Source organism: Dendropsophus ebraccatus, chromosome 4, assembly GCF_027789765.1.
Source record: "Dendropsophus ebraccatus isolate aDenEbr1 chromosome 4, aDenEbr1.pat, whole genome shotgun sequence".
In the NCBI taxonomy this organism is placed as follows: Eukaryota; Metazoa; Chordata; class Amphibia; order Anura; family Hylidae; genus Dendropsophus; species Dendropsophus ebraccatus.
Window position 1 is genome coordinate 93961458 of NC_091457.1, and position 25394 is coordinate 93986851.

General features: G+C 43.2%; 1 protein-coding gene across 1 annotated transcript in view; it reads right to left on the reverse strand.

Annotated features, from left to right (window-relative positions):
• ZNF469 (zinc finger protein 469) overlaps nucleotides 1–25394 on the reverse strand; it is a 387126-nt gene that overhangs the window by 285260 nt on the left and 76472 nt on the right. The window contains exon 2 of the mRNA XM_069967907.1: nucleotides 23120–23173. The gene's annotated coding sequence lies outside the window, so the exon portion shown is untranslated. The remainder of the gene's footprint in view (nucleotides 1–23119; nucleotides 23174–25394) is intronic.

Here is a 25394-nt window from a genome sequence, read left to right on the forward strand (position 1 = left end):
GTAGTCAGGGGGGCCTTTCACAGAGTCAGACGTCCTTTGTGGAAGGGAGTGTGACTTTACTCCCTTCTTCGGCTGGTGGCCCCTGTGTTGCTAGCAGTAGGCAGCCTGGCATCATGCGGTCCCTATATCGGAGGCAGACATATGCACCCAGCAATCCCGCAGCAGTCAAGCTAAACGCCTACCTGGCCAAGTTGCTGGTGCTCCAGGCTCTGCTGTTTAAAGTTGTCGACTCAGCAACTTTCCGTGAACTGATGTCGTGTGCGAAGCCACGGTGAAAGGTGCCGAGTCGACACTAGTTTCCAACACAGGTATCACGGCCATGTATAGCTATGTTCGCGAAAAGGTTGCTGACTCGCTGAGCCATTCAGTGAGCAGACATGTACATTTATCCCCAGACATCTGGAGCTGTAATTACGGGCAAGGGAAGTATATGTCCATTACTGCTAGGTGGGTAAATGTAATATGGCCGACGGACCCCCAGCAACTTGGCCAGGGAAGGGCGATGACACCACAACATTGTCACAGCAGGGTTCCTGTGTTGCGGTCCTCCTCTACCTCCTCCAGTAGGTCCAAAACCTCCTCAACCGCCAGTGTTCCTCCCTTGTACCACTTGGGTGTAGCATGAAGGTGTCACGCTGTGCTGCATCTAGCCTGCCTGGGTGAAAGGAGAAACAGGGGAAGAGCTGCACCGCCTGCTCGAGATGGAAATCCTCTCGTGGCTGACTCCACGCCATCTTAAAGTTGGGATGGTGGTGAGTGACAATGGGAGCAACATTCTCTCCGTGCTGCGTTGAGGAGGTATGAGGCAAGCCCTGTGTATGGCACATGTTTTAAACCTAATAGTTACACACTTTCTAAAGTCTTCATCCCATTTACAGACTGTGCTGTCAATGGCTCGAAAGCTGTGTAACCATTTCAGCCATTCACTGGCATCCAGGTTGACTGCTGCTGTGCCTGCCCTTGCCTCGATGTTGGCTACTGCTGGGCCTTAACTGGCATCCAGGTTGACTACTGGTGTGCCTGCCCTTTCCTCCATGTTGGCTACTGCTGGGTCTTAACTGGCATCCAGGTTGACTACTGGTGTTCCTGCCCTTGCCTCCATGTTAGCTACTGCTGGGCCTTAACTGGCATCCAGGTTGACTACTGGTGTGCCTGCCCTTGCCTCCATGTTGGCTACTGCTGGGCCTTAACTGGCATCCAGGTTGACTACTGGTGTGCCTGCCCTTGCCTCCATGTTAGCTACTGCTGGGCCTTAACTGGCATCCATGTTGACTACTGCTGGGCCTTAACTGGCATCCATGTTGACTACTGCTGGGCCTTAACTGGCTTCCATGTTGACTACTGTTGCTCCTGCCTGTCCTCCCATGTTGGCTACTGCTGCTCCTGCCTGGCCTCCATGTTGGCTACTGTTGCTCCTGCCTGTCCTCCATGTTGGCTACTGTTGCTCCTGCCTGTCCTCCATGTTGGCTACTGCTGATCCTGCCTGGCCTTCATGTTGGCTACTGCTGCTCCTGCCTGGCCTCTATGTTGGCTACTGCTGCACCTGCCTGGCCTCTATGTTGGCTACTGCTGCTCTTGCCTGGCCTCCATGTTGACTACTGCTGCTCCTGTACTGGCCTCAAACTGTTAATGAGGGGGCGAGGCATATGAGCTAATGGTGTCGCAGAGGGGGCGAGGCCTACAGTGATGCTGTGGGTGGGGTTAAAAGGTGCTGTTGCCATGAAGCCTCGCCCACTTAGCACAATCTGCAGATGATAAAAGATCACTTTTTACTTGAACAAGCACCATTACATATGATATAAAATAAGGTATGAAAACTGCTAAATTTACCCTTTACATCTATGAAGAGTCATAATTAGAGATGAGCGAACCTCGAGCATGCTCGAGTCGATCCGAATCCGAACTTTCAGCATTTGATTAGCGGTGGCTGCTGAACTTTGATAAAGCCCTAAGGCTATGTGGAAAACAAGGATATAGTCATTGGCTGTATCCATGTTTTCCAGACAACCTTAGAGCTTTATCCAAGTTCAGCAGCTAATCAAATACCGAACGTTCGGGTTCGGATCGACTCGAACCCGAACCCGGTTCGCTCATCTCTAGTCATAATGTCCGAATGCAAAAAGAGGGTGACAGTGTCACTTTAAATATCTTGCCAAGAGAATCTTGCCAAGGCAGCGCCACATCTATGGTCAGTATTTTTTCCATTTTTTTCTGCACTTTTTGTTACAGGCCCCCTTACTTTTGAGAGCATCCCGAAATTTCCTGTACTATGATTTTCTAATAATTTTAGTTTAAAAAAATGAGTACTGTCTAGCTTTTCTCCTTCTTTTAGAATCCACTGAAACGGATTGTGCCAATTCTGCACTTTGTTAATCTAGGCTACATAAACAATGATTTTTGCTAATGTGACATGTGGGTACATTGCAAGAGACAAATAGTAAATGTTATGTATTCTTTTCTGGAATCAAACTGCACTGATATTCTCTTATTGTAAAATAAGTTTCTTTCTAGCTCAGGATCTCTGGTTTTTCTCTAAGCCATTATCTGTGGCTGAAACTAGTACACCTTCATTCCATCAGAGACAATCTATGAATTAACTATAATTATAACATGACTGTGCTTCCACCCTGAGGCTTGTATATAGTTTCATATAGGATTAAATAAGCATATGTTTAAATTCTATAAAGCACAGAGGGAGCTGGTAAGCAATCGGGATATGGTGCTGATGACTGCTAAAAACCTAGGTGACAAAGAGTTATTGTATTATTGTAATATCCTCTAGAGTAGGCTTTATTCATTCAATTGGGCTGATATGGTTCCCTGGAGCGCTGTTTAAAGCTCCTACAGCAGCTGCGGAACATACCGGCCGGGGCTGCTACAGAAGCTTTATACCAGAGAGAAACAAGTTTAATAACCCAGGCGTGTGGCAGAGATGACTACCTCCCTCCCCGCCCATCACTAGTCACTAGTCCGTTACTGGCCTCTCTGCCTGTCAATCATCCCACCGAGCACGCTGCCAGGCAGAGAGCAGTGACTAGTGACAGACGGGGATCCGCCCAGATGACTACCTCCCCGCCTCTGCCTGTCACGCGCCCGGGTTATTAACCCCTTCAAGACCAAGCCTATTTGCACCTAAAAGACCAGGCTCATTTTTCAAAATCTGACCTGTCTCACTTTATGCACTTATAGCTCAGTGATGCTTTAACGTATTTTATGAACTTTGAAATTCTCTGCTTCTAAAAAAAGAAAGTTGTATTACATAAATTAGTTACTAAGTCACATTACCAATATGTCCTCTTTATTCTGGCTTCATTTCATAAACATATTTTACTTTTTTAGGGTGTTACGGGGCTTAGAAATTTATCAGCAAATTACCACATTTTTGTGAAAGTTTCCAAAACTGATTTTTTTAGGGACCAGTTCTTATTTTAAGTTGATTTAGGAGGTTTGTATACTGGAAACCCCCATAAGTGACCCCAGTTTGGAAACTAGACACCTTAAAGAATTAATCTAGGGGTATAATGAGCATTTTAACCCTACAGGGGCTGGAGGAAAGTATTCACCATTAGGCCGTAAAAAAATGAAAAATTAAAATTTTCCAATAATATATACATTTAGATTAAAGTTTCTCATTTTCAAAAGGAACATGAGAGAAAAAGCACCCCAAAATTTGTAACACGGGTTCTCTTGAGTACTACGGTACCCCATATGTGGGCGTAAACCACTGCATGGGCACACAGCGGGGCTCAGAAGGGAAGGAGCGCCAATTAGCTTTTCCATTGCAGATTTTGCTGAAGAAGTTTCCGAGCGCCAGGTGCATTTGCAGTGCCCCTGTAGTGTCAGCAGAGAGAAAAAAACCCATAAGTCACCCCATTTTGGAAAGTACACCCCTCAAAAAATTCATCTTCGGGTAGGATGAGCAATTTGACCCCACAGGTGTTAGAGGAAAGTATTCAAAATTAGACAGTAAAAATGAAAAACTCTAATTTTTTCCAATAATATGTTCGTTTAGTTTGAAATTTTTCAATTTCACAAGTTTCAGAAGTTTCTGAGCGCCAGGTGTGTTTGCAGAGCCCCTGTAGTGCCAGCGGAGTAAAATCTCGCCATAAGTCACCCCATTTTGGAAAGTGCACCCCTCAAAGAATTCATTTTGTGGTGTGGTGAGCATTTTTACCCCACAGGTATTAGAGGAAAGTATTCAAAAGTAGACAGTAAAAATGAAAAACTCGAATTTTTCCAATAATATGTTCCTTTAGTTTGAAATTTCTCAATTTCACGAGGAACAAGAGAAAAAAAGTACCCCAAAATTTGTAACGCAGGTTCTCCTGAGTAAAAAGGTACCTCATATGTTGGTATAAACCACTGTATGGGCACACATCAGGGCTCAGAAGGGAAGGAGCGCAAATTAGCTTTTTCAATGCAGATTTGGCTGAAGAAGTTTCTGAGCGCCGGGTGGGTTTGCAGTGCCCCTGTAGTGCCAGCGGAGTAAAATCTCGCCATAAGTCACCCCATTTTGGAAAGTGCACCCCTCAAAGAATTCATCTTGGTGTGTGGTGAGCATTTTGACCCCACAGGTATTAGAGGAAAGTATTCAAAAGTAGACAGTAAAAATGAAAAACTCAAATGTTTCCAATAATATGTTCCTTTAGTTTGAAATTTCTCAATTTCAAGAGAAACAGGAGAGAAAATTCACCCCAAAATCTGTAACGCAGGTTCTCCTGAGTAGAACGGTACCCCATATGTGGGCATAAACCACTGTATGGGCACACAGTCGGGCTCAGAAGGGAAGGAGCGCCAATTAGCATTTTCTCTGCAGATTTTTCTGAAGAAGTTTCTGAGCACCAGGTGCGTTTGCAGCGCCCCTGTAATGTCTACAGAATAGAATCCCCCCAAAAGTCACCCCATTTCGGAAAGTACACCCCTCAAAGAATTCATCTTGGGGTAGGATGAGCATTTTGGCCCCACAGGTATTAGAGGAAAGTATTCAAAATTGGCCAGTAAAAATGAAAAACTTGAATTTTTCCAAAAATATGTTGGTTTAGTTTGAAATTTCTAAATTTCACAAGGAACAGGAGAAAAAATGTACCCCAAAATCTGTAACGCAGGTTCTCCTGAGTACAACGGTACCCCATATGTGGCCATGATTACTGGCAACCTGGGGTGGTTACGGGCAACCTGGGGGGGTTACAGACAATCTAGAATTGTTACGGATAGAGTGAAGTGCTTATAGCTAATCTGGGGTGGTTACATGTAATTTGGGGTGGTTACAGGCAATCTGGGGTGATTACGGACAATCTGGAGGGGGTCACTGGCAACGTGCGGTGGTCTCTGTCACTTAAAATTTTCAGAGCTTGGCTGGTTGTGGAGCGCATGCGCACTTCATAACCAGCCAGGACACGGAAGAGGAAGGAGCTCCAGGAGCAGGTGAGTATATGGGGAAGGGGGGGGTGACTGGGGGACGGGGGTAACAGGGGGGGTGGGGGGCGACTTGGGGGGTGGGGGGGGCATCACTTTTTATCCGCTGTCACCAATCATTCATGGTGACAGGGGATAAAAAGTGCCGGCGGCACATGGCACAAGCGATCAGCGGTATATAGTATATACCGCTGATCGCTTGTACCGGGACCCCACAGGGGGGGTCCCGATGACTGCCCCGTGCTCTCCGCTACCTTCGGTGGCGAAGAGCATGGGGCTTTCATTCATTTTTCTTTTTTGATCACTGTGAACAGACATTAGTCTGTTCACAGTCATCGCGGCGGCCATCTTGGATCCGATGGCCGCCGCGGGAGGGGGGGGTTAGTGACTGGGGCACTAGGGGGCTGATCTGGGGTCTGATTTTTACTTATTTCATCTCCCCCCACCGTGGATTCACGGTGGGGGGAGATGAAATACAGCGGCGGCACCGGCCCATTAGTAAGGGGTTAATGGGGGTCAGCTGCGGAATCGCAGTTGATCCTCATTATCTCCGGTGCTGTACACAGATGAGAGCGGGATCGCTGTCCCTGCAGCGATCCCGTTCTCATCACAAAGCCCCCTCAAGTCAGTAACGTATATGTACATTCCTACTGCACGGGGCATGTGCAATAGGAACGTATATATACAGATGGCTGACGTGAAGGGGTTAAACATGTTTTTTTTCTGGTATAAAGCTTCTGCAGCAGCTGCGGCTGATGAAGGCGCTTTATACAGCGCTCCAGGGAACCTCTAGGCAAAACAGATTAATGGGCTATCCACAGGATAGGTCAATCAGAGGGCCCTGTTCAGCCCTTGCACTACACAATGAATGGGACCAGAAGCAGTCGGCTCTTTTTACTGTATATTGGTGGCGATTGATAATAAGTGGTCTTGACCACTACACAGTAATCTACTTCTAGCCCTGTTTACTGTATAGTGCAGGCTCCTCACTGATCAGTGGTTGAGAACTTATTCTAAGGATAGGCCAACAGTCAATATTACCCAGTGAACCCTCAATAACTTGGTACAGGTAGAAGAGCTATACTGTATGAGCCTTCAACTACAACATTCATTACCCAGATCTTGGGCAAGTCCCATGCATTTCCAGCTTTATGTATGCATAAAAAATAAGAAGGTCATTCCCACAGTTAAGCATTTTTATCTCTTTTGCCGTCTACATAAACCCCTTTTTTTTCCCTTTCATAAGAACTTTTTATATTTACTAAAAAATCCTTCCTTTCACACAGTAGCGGTAAGATAATAAGCCAGTTGGCATTGGTTTGTTACAGAAAACTCAATAATTAAAACCTGCTCAGACACAGAAAATGTACACAGCATTTATTATTGCAGTATGGGCTCTAGGGAAATTAGGTATAATGGTCTGGAAGGAGGCAGCCTCCTTCCCATCAAATACCGCTACAGAGAAATATCAATTACGTACCAAGGCATTTAATCAGAGGCTTCATTATTGTTCATTTGGCAACAACACTTTATTTTAACATCTTTCAGGATAAACAACTGTAAATTACAAGCCTTTTGAAGTTCCACAAAATTAAGAAAGGCAATTAAATGAATTAAAAAAAGAAAAGGCCATGTCATTTCACAAGTATGACAGTGCAAACAAAGGCTCACGTTTCTTCAAAGAAAGGATATGAGAATTAAGAAAAGATAGGTGGCTGAGCCAGGATCTCCAGGTGATGGAAGAAAAATAATTTCTCCAATCTGTATATTAGGAGCTCATCTATTTGCATGTTGACACGCTTGTCATTACCCATGATGAATAGCAGAATTGTGATTACAGCTCTGAAATTTAATACAATGCAGTGTTTTAAAAGATAAAAGTTGAATCAAACACCTGAAATGAGATGGTCTCATAGTCCACTTTAACCTTTACATTTTAATTGAGATAACTAGATAACATTACAAAATAAGTGAAGTACTTTGTTTGCTCGGCAGTCTGTTTATACGCCGTCTGCCTTTGATCTCTGTGCCGCTCCCTGTTGCTCTACCCCGAATGCTTGGAAAAGCTGGATCCTGTCTTAGGAAACCTTCCAGTTCTCATCTCTAATCATAATGATGCCATGGCTTTTATTTTACTTTGCCAGTTAAACAGTGTTCAGCAAACATACTAGCCCCTAAACTGAACCACACTACGCAATTCATGCGGATTCCGCTTGGAATTGAAGAGGAACGTTTTCTGCTTGATATTCCTATTCAGCTCTGGCAGAATTTGAGCAGAATTCGAGTGGAATGCAACTGGAATTAAAGAAGAATTCAAGCCCCACTGACTTCTATAGGAATCGTCTAGGGGAATCCGCCCAAAGAATTGACATGTCAATTCTTCTGGCGAAAGGTGGATCCGTGGTGGAATTTTCCGTTCAAAAATTCAGCTGTTTGAACGAATAAGCGGAAAGTCGATTAAAACCTATGGAAAGGACCAATGTTCCTTTTTTTATGGGCGGAATTTTGAGCAAATTCTGTGTGCATTTTGACGTTGAATTGTTGAAACATTGTGTTATATTAGGAGATAGCATAAGATAGCAGCCATGGAGGCAGGAAGGCTCCTGTCTGCTATGACAACCCATTAACACCCTGCAATTGCATCTTGGGAATGATGATTGTGGCCCTTACAGGACAAGCATCCATAAAAAAAACTGCCTAGATAATAGTGATCACTATTAACCGCAACATCTACAGGGTTCAGTAGTAGGCATCAGAATGATCTTTGATGCTGGTCACTGGTTTGAGCTACAGATAGCAGAATGTAAATTCTTAGCCTACTCCATGCTTGCTTCACTCCGCTACCTTTACATCGAATGTAAGAAGGGGTTAGACAAATATTTTTTATGTCATATAAGAGTCGTCCTGTGCATCTAGAAAAAAGAAATTTTTACACCAAGATACAAGGAGATTCTTTACTGTAAGAGAAGTGAGACTGTGAAGCTCTCTGCAAGAGGAAGTTGTTATGGGGAACTTCCTAATAGAGCCTGGATGTTGTTTTTTACTGTAACAGTATTACACTTTATAGTTATTAGATTTTGGATATGTGTTGATGATACAAGTATTAATTGTGTTTGCCAGATTTGGAAGGAATTTTATATCCCTTGGGCTATGTTTACACGTCGTAAGAGACCGGCCGTTCCGTGACCCGGAAGAGCTGGTCTCTGAAAAGAGACCGGCCGGATGATCTTTATGGCCGCTCGCTCCACAGTGTGCACTGACATGTTTTTCCCTGGCCACTATTCACTGAATAGAGGCCGCAGAAAACTGACATGTCAGTTGTTTGCGGTGCCGCTAGGGATCCCATCCGGAGCGTATGCTATATGTATACGCTCCGACCGGGATCCCATAAACAGCAATGCAACGTATATTATCATACAACGGCCGTGATTTTATGGAAATGTATGTTGTGTGAACATAGCCTTAAGGTGGGAAGGATTTATTTCTACCTTAGGTTTTTGCCTTGAGTTGAATGGACATGTCTTCTTTCAGCCTTACAAACTACAGTATGTTGCTGTGTGTGGTGATTCCATATTTTGTTAGGGTTAGATCTGTAACATGGGAGATACTACTAATATAAGTAAGTAATATAGAAAGGAAGCAACCATAGCTCAAACAGCTGTGCTTTGAATTTTTTTCATCTTTTTACAGAACATACACCTCAGTTTGGTCTTTGTAATATGCGCAGAACATAAAGCATCTTTAGTCCAGGAAATTCAAACCCAGACATTAGAGGTTAAATAATAAGTCCCCTTGACCTCAACCTCAAATTTCAGTTCATAAAGTCACTATGGGCCCATAGAAGGGGTCTCTGAGACATTAATTACAAAGCAATAAAAGTGGACACTGAAATATGAACCGTGACCCCTTACTAAGCTCATTGCAATTACTTTGCATGTAATAAAATGCTCTAGCAAATTCTCCTCTGACTGTGCCCATTTCACAATAGAATTAAAGGCAACAGACTCAGGAGAGGTCACCATTAAGTTAATATACTTTTGGCTTTCTAGGTAGTATTTTTTTCTGGCAGTTATGGTGCTCTCTTTCAAAAGACTACTCTACTTGGATTGTACTTTTGTCATTATACAGGCATCCGAAACATTTTTGGAGTGCTTTATTGACATAAAATAATACAATTTAAAAAGCAGTATTACATGCATATAGCTATACAACTAATATATATATATATATATATATCTGCATCTAAGTATTCCCCTTTAAAGATACAAACACTGAAAGATTTGCAAATTGTTTCCTTTCTTTACATTATACAGCAAGATTTTTTATTTGTAAAATAAACAAAACAGGTCAAATTTTCATGTATACTAGGTTCTAAAGACACCCACCTCCACACCCAACAAGCCACAAGCACAATACAAACAGGCTTTGTTAATAACATATGGAATAAACAATATATTTCTAACTGGTGCCAAGAACACAGTCTTATTTTCACTCTCAGATCTCTATCTTCTCAGTGTTGTTATGCAGTGTACCAGCAACACAAAAGGTTCCTCCTTACCAGTGTCAAGTATCTATAAGAAATACACTATTCCTAGCTATCTCTTCCAAAGAGCTGGTGGAGTATGGTGATACTAGTATCATGTCCCATAAACCCATAAGTGAAAAAAACAACACCAAACAATATATATCTATATTACTGATAACTTGTACTCAGCATGCTTAATACAGTATATAGCTGATATATACTCTATCAGTTCCCTCTGCCTTGTTACTCTGCTTTTTTACATATTCAAGTTCTTTCATGGTTCTGTCCCTAAACCCATGTTTTTTATTGTGGAGTCATGTCTGGTACATACAGTAGTATGTACAGCAACCCAGGGGGGCCAGGTGTTATCAGCCGATAATCGTCCCGTGGAATAAAAGGCAACAATCAGCCGACATTGTTCATGTCAGCTGATCGTTGCTGTTGTTTGTCTTTCAACATGTTGAAAGACAAACGACTGTGATAGCAGCAATCTGCTGCTGTCGCTCCGTGGCATAAAAGGGGCAGCAGCAGACCACTACTATCCTCTATGTGCTGCCCGGATTTTTAGCAATCACCCGGGCAGCCCCCCCGCGCAGCCCCTCTCGCACTCACCTGCTCGCTGCCGCCGCGCGTAATAGTGGTGGCAGGGAGTGGGGAACGTGGAGCAAATGAGCGATGACAATGCTTGTTTTCTCCACACAGTCGGCACGTTGAATATGGCCTTAACTTGTCACATGCCCAAGAGTGATAGGTTTGCCCACCTGTGGATACACTGACATGATACCTCTTGTTTTAGGTAGGTGTAGTGTTGTGCAATTTGTTGCACACTAATAAGCACAGAGTCCAGGTAACTTAACAAATTAAAGTCTTTACTAAACAAAACTTTGCAATACAAGTTATGCAACTCTTGAATAGAATTGTAAATGGGTACAACACTTGTTATCTTGGTTGACCTTTGGGCATACTTGAATAGGTAGTAGGAAATAAGTTGTAGCTGGACACTGTTAAGTGTATAAAAGGACTTGGCTTTTAACTTTGGTGCAGTTTAGTTACTTAAGGGAAGAAGGCTTATCCAGGCCCGAAGGTTCTCAACAAGACAGGGCTCTGACCACCTTAGGAGTGGCAATAGAAAAATACCTGCTTTTACTGGGATGAACTTGGCTATCCAGTGGGCATTGAGCAACACACAATCAGGGTTGCAGGACCCAAAACTGGGTAAGCTGGCCGTCAGGGAATACTAGCGACTTGCAGCAGAGACTTTCCTTGAATATTGCACTTCCCTTGAATATTTCTAACTGCTGACTTGACTTAACAGTTTCTTGAAATTCCTCCTTTTGACTCCTTCAATAGCCCCTTTGTGTGGATAAAGTTATCTGTTATCTCTTTCACTCCACTAATGTTGTTCTAGCCAGACATGGCTAGCTCTGGAAACTCCTTTGTCTAAACTCTTTTTAGTCCTCCAGACTAGTAGCTGGCAACTAACTGAAACTGACTCTTTCTTTTACATCCCCAGGGAGCTCTGTAATTGGAAGAAACACACCCTGTGATAGGATCTAAAACCTGGGATGGGCTGGGAGTGAGGGGAGGACTTGGTGTGAGGTACCCTCGACAGGGATTGGATCTCAATATGATATACCAAAACACATAATCAATCCAAAGCAGTTAAACCCTTGTACAGCTTTTACTTTCAGCTGGACCAGAATAGTGTACTGTGGAACAGTGACACCAAGTGATGGGAGGAGCATACCAAAGTCCTAAGTCTCAGAACATATAAATACACACAGTACCCACCTATACTTGCTAGAAAGGAGCAGTGGATACCCGTTTCGAGACATTGCATATGTAAAACACTTTAGTTTCAACTATGACAACTCTTGCTGTAATTGCAGCTTTCCACGGTGCATTATTATTGCAAAACGCGGCATAGACATAGACAACACAATAAATCCTGCATTGATCTAGGTATAGGTTATTGAAGATCCTTCTAATTTTCTACTAGAGATGAGAGAACCTGTAACAAGTCATCTAGATATGACCCAACAGCACATAGTAAAACACAGTTATTCACAAAAGTAAAACATAGGAACCATAAAATTCATAGGCAGGATCAGATAATGTACCTTAAGCTAAGAACCTATTCACACGTCCCGTAAAATTATACGACCCATTAAATACAATGAATGATTCATACCATCGTGCCGTGATCCATGCCGCAAAAAAATAGAACATCTCGCAGTGCAGAGTGGGATCGCGGCACGGATGCGTTCATAGAACTGTATTGGATCAGTGGTTTTCACTGATTCCACAGATGCCACATCCGTGGAATCCATGAAATAGAGGGATCCCAGTGCATCCCCACAGCTAAATTGCCCCATTCCCTGGTGTCACTGAACCTTTCCCACCTCCGGAAAGCTAAATTTCCCGGTACAGAGATCCCCCCAACCCCCCTCCCAGCGTTGACAGCGCATCGCCACCCACAACCACCAGGTGTGTCACTGAACCTTCTCCCAGAAAGCTACAGTAAATGTGCCGGTACAAAACATAACCATCCTCTCTATCCCGAACCAATGAATGAGCTTCACCAAACACTCCAGAGCCTGCATGCCCATAGTCACCCAAACCGGCGAGGTCCTCGGTTGATTCCTTTTCCTGGCTCACGTGTGACTTTACTTGTGAGCCGGAAGTAGGAAGCAAGAGGGAATCTTGCCGGTTTGGGTGGTTGTGGGTCGCGATGTTCTGTCACTGCTCGTGGGGGGGGGGGGGGAAGGTTCAGGGACACACTGGGCTGGTGGTTGCAGCAGGGGATGCACTGCCAGTGGTCCGGTGGGGGTGCTGCCCAAGGCGGGGGAGATATTACTATGTGACACATTCAGCTCTACTACTCAGCTCTACCACATCTGGGGGTATTGGGGGTGACACATCCAGCTCTGCTACATCTGACATTCAGCTCTGCTATGCCTGAACCTGAAACACAAGGGGTAATGTGATGATCAGTGGAAAAAAAACGGACATAGTGGTAAAGAAGGATGCAATCATGGACTGTTTTTTTCACGGATCACGGTTTAGCTAGTGGACTAAAATCATGGTTCTTGAAAAACACTGAACGTGTAAATGAGGCCTTAACCGTGGTTCTCAAGTAGATGTTATACAAATCACTACTGTCAACTGTAGTTTGTGTCACTCACTTACACATCGTGACCCACTATTTGAAGGAAATTCTCAGCTTCAGTCAATGGCTTTAAAGCAGACCTCAACCAATAAGTTCCAGCTGTAATATGTGGGGTCAAGTGTGTTACCAAGATGTACAGTATTACCTAGTCATCCCTCAGAATTCACAAATACAACAAGGAAAAAAAACAACTTGCCGCTAAGATTCTTTAGATATATATGTCTACATATAAATGTTGTCAAAAAGGATTTACACTGACAATAGTGACTGTCGCTCTGCACAGAAATTAGGGCAAACTATAACACAGTCTGAGTCTGCTTTCCGTTTACTATATTTCATAGCAGTAATATTGTCAGCCATAAGTAGACAATGTGATGTCACTCCTTATTTTGGTCCATTTGTGCAGGAGAGAACTTCTAAACTTACTGCAAAGCTGATTATTTCCAGCTTAATGTCAGAATGCAAGATCATGGCAGGAAATTGTGAGCCCCCCCCCCTCCCCCCACACACACTTCTTCTGGAGCAAAGATGAAAAGTATTTCACTAAACCACAGGATGCTTTTATTCTTCTGGAAAAATAATACAGACAAGGTTAAGACTGCTCCAAACCAAATAGTAAAAATCACCCACCGTGCAGACTACAAGCTACTAAAAAAGCGCATCCTATAACCCTTTTAGTGTTGGGGGAACACTCAGTCATCCACCTCTGTTTACCCCCTGTGTGCTAGGTTCCCTGTTTCCCTGTCCACTGAACACTGGAGTAGAGCAGAAAAGCAGTGGTTTAAAGCATCAGTCATCAATGCATTGGGTGAATTTTGTCATTGTCCAGTGTCTAGCTCTGTGTGTTCAGTGGTTTACTTTATAACTAATGTGCATGCAGGTAACTTTGGGGGGTATTATACACTCACCATGGAAAAAAGAAACCACTACCACTACTTGGTTAGACCGCAATGTTGGCGAAAGTTTTTCATTTATTCTCCAAACAAGTGTTGATTCATGCAGCATGCATTACGTTGAATTGTAGAGCTTTAAAATAAAACTATGGCACTTCATGAAGAAGCCATCACAGGAAAACTGCTAAATTTATCAATAAAGTAAATGAGGTCAAACATGTGTAGGCATGTGAACACACCTCCATATGTGTCTGTATGACATCTCAATCCAAAATGCATGTGCAATAATATCAATGTTCCCTTATCTAATCTTGTCACAATTCCCATCCTTCTGATTGTTCTGTTCTTTATTAGGGTATACGCACACAGAGTAATTCTTGTGGAAAACTCGTCCCCGCACGCTCCTGCTTCCCTCTTCTGGCCCCATAGACTCCAACTGACATGTCATTTCTTTGGGCGGATGACGGAATCTGCCCAAGCATATAATGGAGCATATGTGATGGGTGGAAATTCAAGTGGGAGTGCGGGGTGGGGGGGGGGGGGGGGGGGAGGGCGTCAGGGAGGGAGTTTTCTGTGAGAATTACTCCATGTGCAAATACCCTCACTTTGAAATTTTTAGATGTTCCCACTTTGCAATAATAACATAAGTGATGGGGCTTTTGACAGTGTTGTGCTTAACCACATTGAGCATCTCTGTATGACCCCTTCTACTACCACTTTTGTCTATAGAGATTGGATGGCTGGATTCTGAATGTAATGCACCTGTTAGAAAATGTTGTGACTGGGATGGTCCAGTCCACCAATAAAAAGGGTAATCCACCATCTTTTAGCTATAAACTGTAGGTCCCTCGTAAGTAGTTTTGGTACTTTTGGGGCTTTTTCACATTGTATCCAAACAACCAGCAGTCTTAAATTCTACTGATCCCCTTTTTCAGTCCAGATACTGCTGCAAAGAACTGGAATTAGCTATTCATTAAACGACTGTTGTCTCCAGTTCAGGTGCGGTTTGCAATTAAGCTCCATTTACTTCAATGAAACGGAGCAGCAAAACCACGCCCAACAAACCCCAACAAATATTCTCATTTAGCTTTAGTAACATTCCTGATCCCTTCACAAATTGCAGTGAACCCCCTGAAATAAATAGACCCAATCCTATGACTTTTTCTGTAAAATATTCCATTTTCCACGGCCTCATTGCTGTGGTTCCAGACCATTAAGCTGACACTGGGAACTGCCTCTGTCAAGTGAAATGTTTGACTCATCCGATAATGCATCAGTGACTGTAGCCAAAGCAGTGATACACAAAGCGAGTGTGTGCGGCACACTTTGGGAGGAAACAGTGTTTGTAGGACATATCGCAGCTCCTGAACGTTCTGACACTCATTAACTGAGGCAGCGCAGGGACAGCACATGGGCGTTGAGCAGGTTGGGATCAAACAGGGAATAAACACTGTATCCCAGGCAGCTGCTTGTGCGACACGTGACTCAATGCTCCTACGCTCCCCTCAAGAGCTTGGAAAGAAGGTTAACAATTTTGGCAAATCTTATTAATTACTTACATAACAAATTCCATGTTTTATAGACTTTATATACATTTTATAGACTTTATATACATTTTTATTATAACCACAATTTTGTTCCAGTGTCCAACATCAGTTGTTTGAAAACCATAAACAGAGAGCCAACAGAGAGCCATTCACGCATTCCATAAATCCAGTCCATGCACGGACGATGTGATATGGACCGGAATTCGGAACTTCCAGAATTATCGTTCATTATGATTTCAGGAGCTCTGAAACTGTTGAAATCTTCATGCTACTGCACAGGCGCAATGTATGTACTTACATCCGTATTTATTGACCGTTTTATGGTGGCCTTTTTGCTCTGCCTTCCTTTTGACACCAAAACACGTTTCTACTATGCAAATTGCAGTCGTAATGTTGGCACCAAAATAAGCACAAAACCAAGAGTGCTTCCTGGTGTAATATATTTAACAGATAAAGAGAGTGGATCATATATAGAAATCCCACTCACCTTGCTAGGTTGTACAATCAATAGGCACAACACTAGTTGGTACTTCATTGAACGCATATCCTTGTGTCATTGGAGATGTGCAGACAACAATTATGGAAATTCAATTGGCCCTGTCTCCATGATAATTAAGCCATTCTACTAGTAATACTCAAGCTAGTAATACAAGTGTGAGGGTTAAGGCCCTATTACACAAAGTAATTATCATCCGTATTATCCGGCCGATAATCGCTTTGTGCTGATCATTGTCTTTCTAATGATTGTTCGGGCAGCCCCCCCCCCCCACACACACACACTCTTACCCTTTTGCTGTCAGTGCGTGTAATAGCGCTGGCAGCGCGGGGAGGGGGGGTCCACTAGCAAGCGAGCACTGATCTGACAGGTAAGCGCTCGCTTGCTGTGAAAATAGGGCTGTGTACAATATCAGGCCCGCTTCTGCCATGAGGCAGACTGAGGCTTCCGCCTCAGGCGGCAGCTCTTGTCGTCCTGCAGGGGACGGCAGAATCTTCTCTGCCACTGTCATTTTAGTGAAGTTTAACTTCACTAAAATGACAGCAGCCCCAATCTCCTAACAGTGCTGAGTGCAGTGGTGTCCCTAGGCATTAAGATCCGGGGCCAGTGCCCCGAACAGGAAGTTTACCGCCCCCAATTCTTTTGCCTAGGGAATCACTGTACTGCACACTGAACTCCGGGGCTTGGTGCATCCGGCCACCGGGTCCTGTGCCAGCTCCCTCCAGTCTTTTCAGAGGGGGGAGGGGAGTGACGGAGGATTCAGCAGACCACCTGCTGAATGACAGTTATCTGCAGAATATGTAGAGAGAGGGAGAGAAAGCCCCTGCGCCCCCCCCTCCCCCCTCCCTCTCTCCTGTCACTGTGAGGAGAAGCCGCTCCCTTATCTGGACGCTGCACTGAGGATGGATGACCTCTGACCTCCCTCTCCTGCCGGGATCTCTGTGACTGCACCACCTCTGTAAGTATACAGCACACTATCACTGATATGAGGTGTAGTGTGATGTTCTGCAGCAGCTGAGGTGTAGTGTGATGTTCTGCAGCAGCTGAGGAGTATGATGAGGTTCTGCAGCAGTTAAGGTGTATGAAGAGGTTCTGCAGCAGCTGAGGTGTAGTGTGAGGTTCTGCAGTAGCTGAGGTTTAGTGTGATGTTCTGCAGCAGCTGAGGTGTATGAAGAGGTTCTGCAGCAGTTGAGGTGTATGAAGAGGTTCTGCAGCAGTTAAGGTGTATGAAGAGGTTCTGCAGCAGCTGAGGTGTAGTGTGAGGTTCTGCAGTAGCTGATGTGTAGTGTGATGTTCTGCAGCAGCTGAGGTGTAGTGTGATGTTCTGCAGCAGCTGAGGTGTATGAAGAGGTTTTGCAGCAGCTGAGGTGTAGTGTGATGTTCTGCAGCAGCTGAGGTGTATGAAGAGGTTCTGCAGCAGCTGAGGTGTAGGATGAGGTTCTGCAGCAGTTGAGGTGTATGAAGAGGTTCTGCAGCAGCTGAGGTGTAGGGTGAGGTTCTGCAGCAGTTGAGGTGTATGAAGAGGTTCTGCAGCAGCTGAGGTGTAGGATGAGGTTCTGCAGCAGTTGAGGTGTATGAAGAGGTTCTGCAGCAGCTGAGGTGTAGGATGAGGTTCTGCAGCAGTTGAGGTGTATGATGAGGTTCTGCAGCAGCTGAGGTGTAGGATGAGGTTCTGCAGCAGTTGAGGTGTAGTGTGATGTTCTGCAGCAGCTGAGGTGTAGTGTGATGTTCTGCAGCAGCTGAGGTGTATGATGAGGTTCTGCAGCAGCTGAGGTTTATGATGAGATTCTGCAGAACATCATAATACATAATGAGAAAATAATTAGTTTACTAATAGCTGAGGTATCGACGTGAGAATACGTGAGAAAAGTTCCTACACAAATTATACTAGTATCGGGGGAGGTGGGGGCGCCATTTTAATTTTCGCCTCAGGCAGCAAAAAAGCTAGAATCGGCCCTGTACAATATGCTCATGGATAAAGTTTTACAAAGCTCACCCACATGCTGTAGTACTTTTCCAGATAAAATCGACCTGTTATGGATTTCCACCCCTTTTAATATATAAGGGGTTAAATTCACAATAAATCCACAGCAAAATCCACAAGGGGATTTTTTGGGGTGGGGGTTTCTGTGGGTTTTCAGCACACAAATACGTGTGAAGTTCTACTAATGAACATTACTCTGTAAGACTATGTTCACATGCCTTTGTTACAATGGCCGTGATTCCTGCGGTACTTACGTAGTGCTGCAGGCTGAAGGAATCCGTCCAGGATCTCTGGCTGCGCCGTGGAAAACTGACCAGTCAAAGTTTTCTGTGGCCGCTATTCAGTAAATAGTGGCTGCAGAAAACCATGTCAGTGCACACAGTGGAGCAAGCGGCTCCCACCGCTCGCTCCATTGTGTGCTGTGGGGAGTTCTGATGCAGGCGTGCATGGATGCACCCGCATCTGAACTTTGCGGCGCTAAAGATCATTCGGTCGGTACTGCAGTAACGGCCGGGATGATCTTTTCTGAGACCGGCTGTTCCGTGACCCAGTCGGATCTTTTTATACGTTAGTGGTGTCTTTTTACTGTATGCATTAGGAAATCTGATGCATACCGGAAACATACCCATAGTCCTTAATTACCCAACGGTCACCAAAAAAGTTGTATTATGGCCTCTGGGTGGTTTCCTCCATTTTTCTGCCTGATAGAATTTATTTGATAGAGCAGAATCCATTAGAAAAATATACCACAATGAAAATATATATGACAGATGCTACAAAATGGCATCCATTATGGCTATATGGCATAGGTATACATCAGGGAGAACCCTGATATATAGCCCCACTAGACACCAAAAATTTGGTGTGAAAATAGGCAAAATATAGTAGTCATATTCTTTTACGTCACTGATGGAGTTTTAGCGGATACATTCTTTTACAAAGGGAGCAGTAAAATGGCAGCTATAATCTTATACATAGGGAGGCAGATGTTATAGCAGTTATATACTCATACATCGGAGGCAGTATCATAGCAGTTATATTCTTGTACATAGGGAGGCAAATGTTATAGCAGTTATACTCTTTTACATAAGAGGCAGTATTATAGTACTCATATTCTTGTACATAGGAGGCAGTATTATAGTAGTTATATTCACATACATATGGGGCAGTATTATAGTAGTTATATTCACAAACATATCGGGCAGTATTATAGTAGTTATATTCTTGTCCATAGGGGCAGTATTATTGCAGCTATATTCTTGTACATATGAGGGTGTTTCACACTAATTCCATTCTACTATAGTATTTAATATATTTGTACATAGGAGGCATAGAAAAGTGTTGAAGAAAAGTTGAAAAATGACAAGTTTTGCTGGTATTCATATGAAATTCATTTTTTAGCAGGATATAGCAAAGAGCACAGGAAAAAGTTCCTGTTAAGAATATGTGTTCTTTCAAGAGTCATGACAAGGACATTTAGAATAAGAACAGTTCATTAGCAAACTGTTTTTTATATGTCTTTACAGTGTAACATAGGAAATATTACTTTATTAGTAATGTTTATATGACGTGTCCCTGGAATTGTCTTTTAAGTTGTTTTATCGAAATATCTAGATAGATTGAATACAGTTTGTACAGAAAAAATGTAGCTTTCATCTACTAGAATGATTTCCTACAAAGGGGCTGCTTTGCTCGAGAGTACTTCACTGCAGTTAATGTCTGCAAACTGTCTGTGTCTTTTTCCTCAATCATGTCAGGAGTTTTGTAATTGTGGAAACTCCAGTCAAAGAATAAGTAACCGTTAACTTGGAAATAATTTATCAGCACCATTAAGCCAATCAATTTTGAGCTTCAAAGGCTTATTTTAAATGTTCCTATTCTGAGAAAAGCCGTATTATTATGTAGCAGCAGGTCTGGTTCCCAGACATGAGGTCTGAATTCTGTCATGTCCTATGGAAAAGAAGGAAAAACATCCATTTGCTGAGTTTGCCACGCCACGAACTCTGGGTCCAGAGACAATACCAGAGGAGGAGGGGGGAGGGGGTGTCAATGATATAATTTTCCGAGAAAGAGCTGGCAAACATTTTGCCATTTTTAGGACCACCCATTTGAAGGGAGCCATGCTTCCAGCATTAGGGGAGCTAATTATAAGCAGCTAATATGTTGGGTTAAATGAGAAAAAATACCATTCTCCTATAGTTAAAATTTTCTTAGATATATCTAATACTCCTTCTAAAGGGGCAGTGTTATTCTGGAGGGTGTATTCTCACAAGCTAGTTTAATGTGTAATTTTAAGCTGCATCATACTTCATAGTTTGATTCTTTCCACTGCTATTATGCCCTGACAGCCAGAGGCCAGTTGTCATTTTTAACAGCTGACCACTACAGGTTGAGGATACTGCCCAGATTAACTGACATGAAGTTTCTGTCCATAGAGAATCTAGATTCTGTTTTGTACTTAAAGGGAAACTCCACATAAAGAAAACTTGTTTTCTATTAAAAGTACATTAAAAGTTATATAGATGTGTCACATTGTGTGTGTTTGCTGAGCACAGGCTGATGATGCAGACAGGGTGTGATGTCCCAGGAGGCTTGGCTGGATCCCCTAAATCCCTGAGTGATTCACCATCTCTGACCAGCCAGAAGCAGGTGCTGCAACTTCACTGATTGGGCAAAAGTCTGCAGTGAAATTAGGGCTATGTTCACACATGAAGTGTGTTTTAACGGCACCGATGATCAGAGCTAGCACTGCCAATCCCACCTGGACAAAAAACAAGACAATAAAGTCCTTATTGTGGGGCTCAACCTCAAAGATAAAAGATGCTTGATCATAATATGTGCGTGGAGATGAAAAGAAAAAAAAATTAAATTAAATTTAAAAAGTTCTTTACTTTATTCCTATATCGGCGTTACAAGTAGAGAATACAGCATGCTATGTGGTGTTACAGGTAGAGAATACAGCGTGCTGTGTGGTGTTACAGGTAGAGAATACAGTGTGCTGTGTGGTGTTACAGGTAGTAACTGTGTGCTGTGTGGTGTTTCAGAGAGTAACATTGTGCTGTGTGGGTGGGACTACAATAAAATGATAAAGTACTGCAAATAATTCAGTAACACAATGAAACTGCAATGTGTGAACTCAGCCTAGATGTTCTGCAACAGATCTGGGTGGGGAATGGGCAGGGTGGGGGACTGTAATGAACAGCTGAGGTAAAGCAATGCATTCTGGAACCTGTAGTACTGTGTAGAACTGCTTAAAGGGGTTATCCAGCGCTACAAAAACATGGCCACTTTCCCCCTATTGTTTTCTCCAGTTTGAGTGGGGTTTTGAAACTGAGTTCCATTGAAGTAAATGGAGCTTAATTGCAAACCACACTTGAACTGGAGACAACAGTAGGGGGAAAAGTGGCCATGGTTTTGTAGCGCTGAATAACCCTTTTAACCTGGGAGTACAAAAACACAATACAGGACAAAACCCCCCAAAACAGATGGATTTTTGGTAGTTTCAAAACTGGGATAGATAGGTAAGTAATGCTATATGTTTCTGCAGAAGTTTAATTTTTTCCCCTCTACCTGGAGTTCCCCTTTAAGTCTTTTACTGAAATTTTTAATGTCAAAATCCTCTCAGCTGTAAACTGCACATTATAGCTTCAGTTTAATGTTAAAGGAAAAATCTAATTTGTTTAAAAACTGAGCAGCAGGCAGCTAGGGCTTTAAAGTACTCTGTACTATACTGTACGCTTCTCTCCTGGTCCAGGGTTGGTGCTCCATTTCCCCTGATGCTTCTGTTTACTTACCATGGCGACATGCTGTCCCATCCAGGGGCATAACTAGAATTTACGGGTCCTCAAAGCAAAAAACTGTATGGGCCCCATGAATCCTAGTGTCTAGGGGGTAGTGTATGTGAGACAAAGCCCCTAACTTCCCGTGATAGGGCTCAGAGTGACTTTAACAGTGCAGCACAACCCCCCGGAGCCCCCCCTTCCCCTCCCCTCAAGGACGGTCCTGTGAGAGCCTCTCTCAGTGCTGTTTGGGGGGGGGGTGTTCGTGTGTGTGAGATGCTGCTGGGAGGAGTAAACTGTTAGCGCTGCAGCTAGTACCATGCAGGCAGGCCATACTCTGGCAGGCCCCCCGGCCGCACGGTCTGCATAGCAGTTGCATGGTCTGCCTCTGTGGTAGCTAAGCCACTGGTTCCTCCTCTCCTGATAACAATACAATCCTAAAGAGGCTGCCACAGGTTCATAACATCTTCAGCAGTACATAATCCAGGTAAGTAAACGAAAGCACTAGGAAGGGAATGGGCATCAAAAGTATGGCATAGTTATTTTACAACTATAGCTGCCAGCTGTTTCATTTTTAAACAAGTCTGATTTGTTATGATGCATTTTTTAAGGAATGATGTCTGTATATCACTACAGCTACTAAATAGATAAATTGCTGTAATTTAAGGTATAAACTACTGACAGTGTTAGATAGCTGTTAGGTCAATGAGCTACATGGTACCTTTCATATATCCAGCTGTGCTTCCATAATGTAAATGGAAACTGCTTTTATTCTGTGCTACAAGAAGTCAAAAAAGCTTTTTGAGTCTCCTGTATAGCTGCAAGCTGGAATGTCTCCTTTCTCCCTTCTCCCTGCTTGACACGCGGAATCCAAAGTCCAAAGTATGGTCAAGTATGTTTGAGTCAGATTGCTCAGCATTCGTATACCGGTGGCTGATGAAGTTGGATGCAGCCCTTAGGGCTGCATCCAACTTCATCAGCCACCGGTATACGAATGCTGAACAATCTGACTGGAGCATGCTGGAGTCTCACTCATCTCATATTACAGCCACAGAGGCCTGCACAAGGCCTTGGGCTGTCATGGCAAATGATCAGTACTCTGCAATTGCGTCACGGGGTGCTGATCGGAGGCTGCTTGTTTAGCTATGTGACAATCAACCTAATGGACATAGAAACGTTCCTATAGTAACCTTGTACTCTATAATAAGTTTTATTACCAGTCACAACAGTAAAAAAAAATAGTGAAAGCCTGAAAAATTTGTTAGACTCTGTGTAAGGAATGTTGGAATATAGTAATTGTGGCTTCCTTACCTGATAATGACTAATCCAGGTCTGCAGGATGTGCCAGGCGTCCGGTGAAGATGCCTGGAACAAAAGAAAAAACTAGTTAAACTCAAGCGAGAAAACTTCATTTCTCCCAGTAGAGCTTCTCGCCTCTGGTGAGGCTTATCACAACTAAAAATAGATGTGGAGATTAGAGACAAGGAGCTGCCGTACTAGATCACTTCATTTTTTTGGCTCTGAAACATGAAATAAACTGCTCGTAAAATGATGTGCAGCACTGTGTCTTCAAAGGCAAACTTTGGAAAGTAAATAGAGTTGAACTTTCAGCCTTACTTTGTAATCCAGCAGAGACTGAGGACGTCCAACATGTGTGAAGGCAGATTGACCCTAATTATGTGACCATGTGCTGAGTTGTGCTTAGAGGCCTAGCGCATCAGTGACTCGTGTAGCATTATGATCAACAGATTTGTTTAACAATCAGCCAGCAAATAGAATATTTAACAACCACAAATATCATTCTGTTCCTCCATTGTACACTGAAGCCAGGCTGTTTGCAAAAGCTTTCCAATTTACTTAACAGAGCCCTACGATAAAAAAAATTCTCACTTACATAGCTAATAATTAGGGATGGTCCGAAACTGCCGAGGTTCGGGTTCGTATGAACCCGAACGCTCAGCATCAGATTCCCGCTGTTTGCCCGCTCCGTGCAGCGGGTAGATACAGCGGGAGGAACGCCTGGAAAACTGGGATACAGCCTATGGCTATGGCTGTATCCCAGTTTTCCAGGCGGTCCTCCCGCTGTATCCACCCTCTCCACGGAGCGGGCAAACAGCGGGAATAATTTCTGAGAGTTCGGGTTTGTACGAACCCGAACCGAACTCGGTTCGGACCATCCCTACTAATAATGTTGAAAAAAAAAAGTGCATCGATATTAACCTATAACCCTACTGTGTTGATCCAGATGAAGACAAAAACCCTCAATTGCCCCATAGCAGGGGAAAAAAATACTTTCCAACTGCAAATATGGCAATCGGAATAAATCCCTGGATCAATGTCACAGAAAATCTTGTGCCCATAACTTGTAATATATTATATTAAAAAAAAAACCTTCTTTGAAATTATTTTAATGAATCAGCCATGATAACATCATGTGGCAGAGAGTTCCATAGTATCACTGCACATAAAAAAAATCTGTGCCTGTGGGAGAATTCCTCCTTGTCTTGCTTACAGGCCTAGGTATAAAAAGGTCACTAGAAAGATCACTGTACTGTCCATTCATATATTAGTGCATTATGATCAGATCGCAATTTAGACATTTTTTTTCTAATATAAGTAATCCCAAGATTGATAATCTGTCTTGAATCTATAACCCACCCATTGCCTTAATGACCTTGATTGACCCTCTCTGTACCAGCTCCAGTTCATCCATGTTAATTTAAGGGGCAAAATACAATCTTATCTTTAGCATCAATGCCTCTTTTTATGCATCCCATGATTATTTTTTTTTTACCTTTTTTCTACCTCTCGCAATTAATAAGGGTGGGTATGGGAAGAGCTGGGGAAAAATGTTTTATCTATGTGCATAATAATTAACTGACTTGATGGAATATAATTGATATAATAATTTGTAGTTAAGTGTGAAGATAATGTATATGGTTGTAAATGGTAAAATAAAGTTTAAAGCGTAACTGTCATATTTTTTTTATTGCAGAAATCAGTAGTATAAGCGATTTTAAGAAACTCCGTAATAGGTTTTATCAGCCAAAAAAGCCTCCTTCTGTACTCAAGAAACAATCTCCCAGCCACCCCCCCCCCCCCCCTGACTTCTTATCTGTGCATTATCAGGCAAACACGTCTTCATTACAGAGAAGCCAGTGAAGACGGGTTCTGCTCTCTCCATTGTAAGCCTATGAAGGGGGGAGGGGCCGAGGGAGATGAGGGAGCAGGAAGAGGTGACATGAAGTTCAGCTGTTTGTAGACTCTCTGGGCACCTAAACCGCAGGATTCTGGGGTCAGAAAGGTCAGTACTTATCTATGAACTTACTGAGAGAAGATTGCAGGGTGTTGTGCTCTGCAGGACTGCTCCATGCTCAGTCACTCCTAACAGCCCCTCCCCTCTCCATAGCCACATAATGGAGACAGAAATCCTGCTTCATCTGATGTGAGGGGGGAGGCCGGGAGATTGCTTTTTCAGTCCAGAAGGAAACTTTTTTAGTACATAAAACCTATTACAGAGTTTCTTAAAATCGCTTGAACTGTTGATATTTAATGTTTTCAGAAAAATTGCCCTGAAATGACAGTT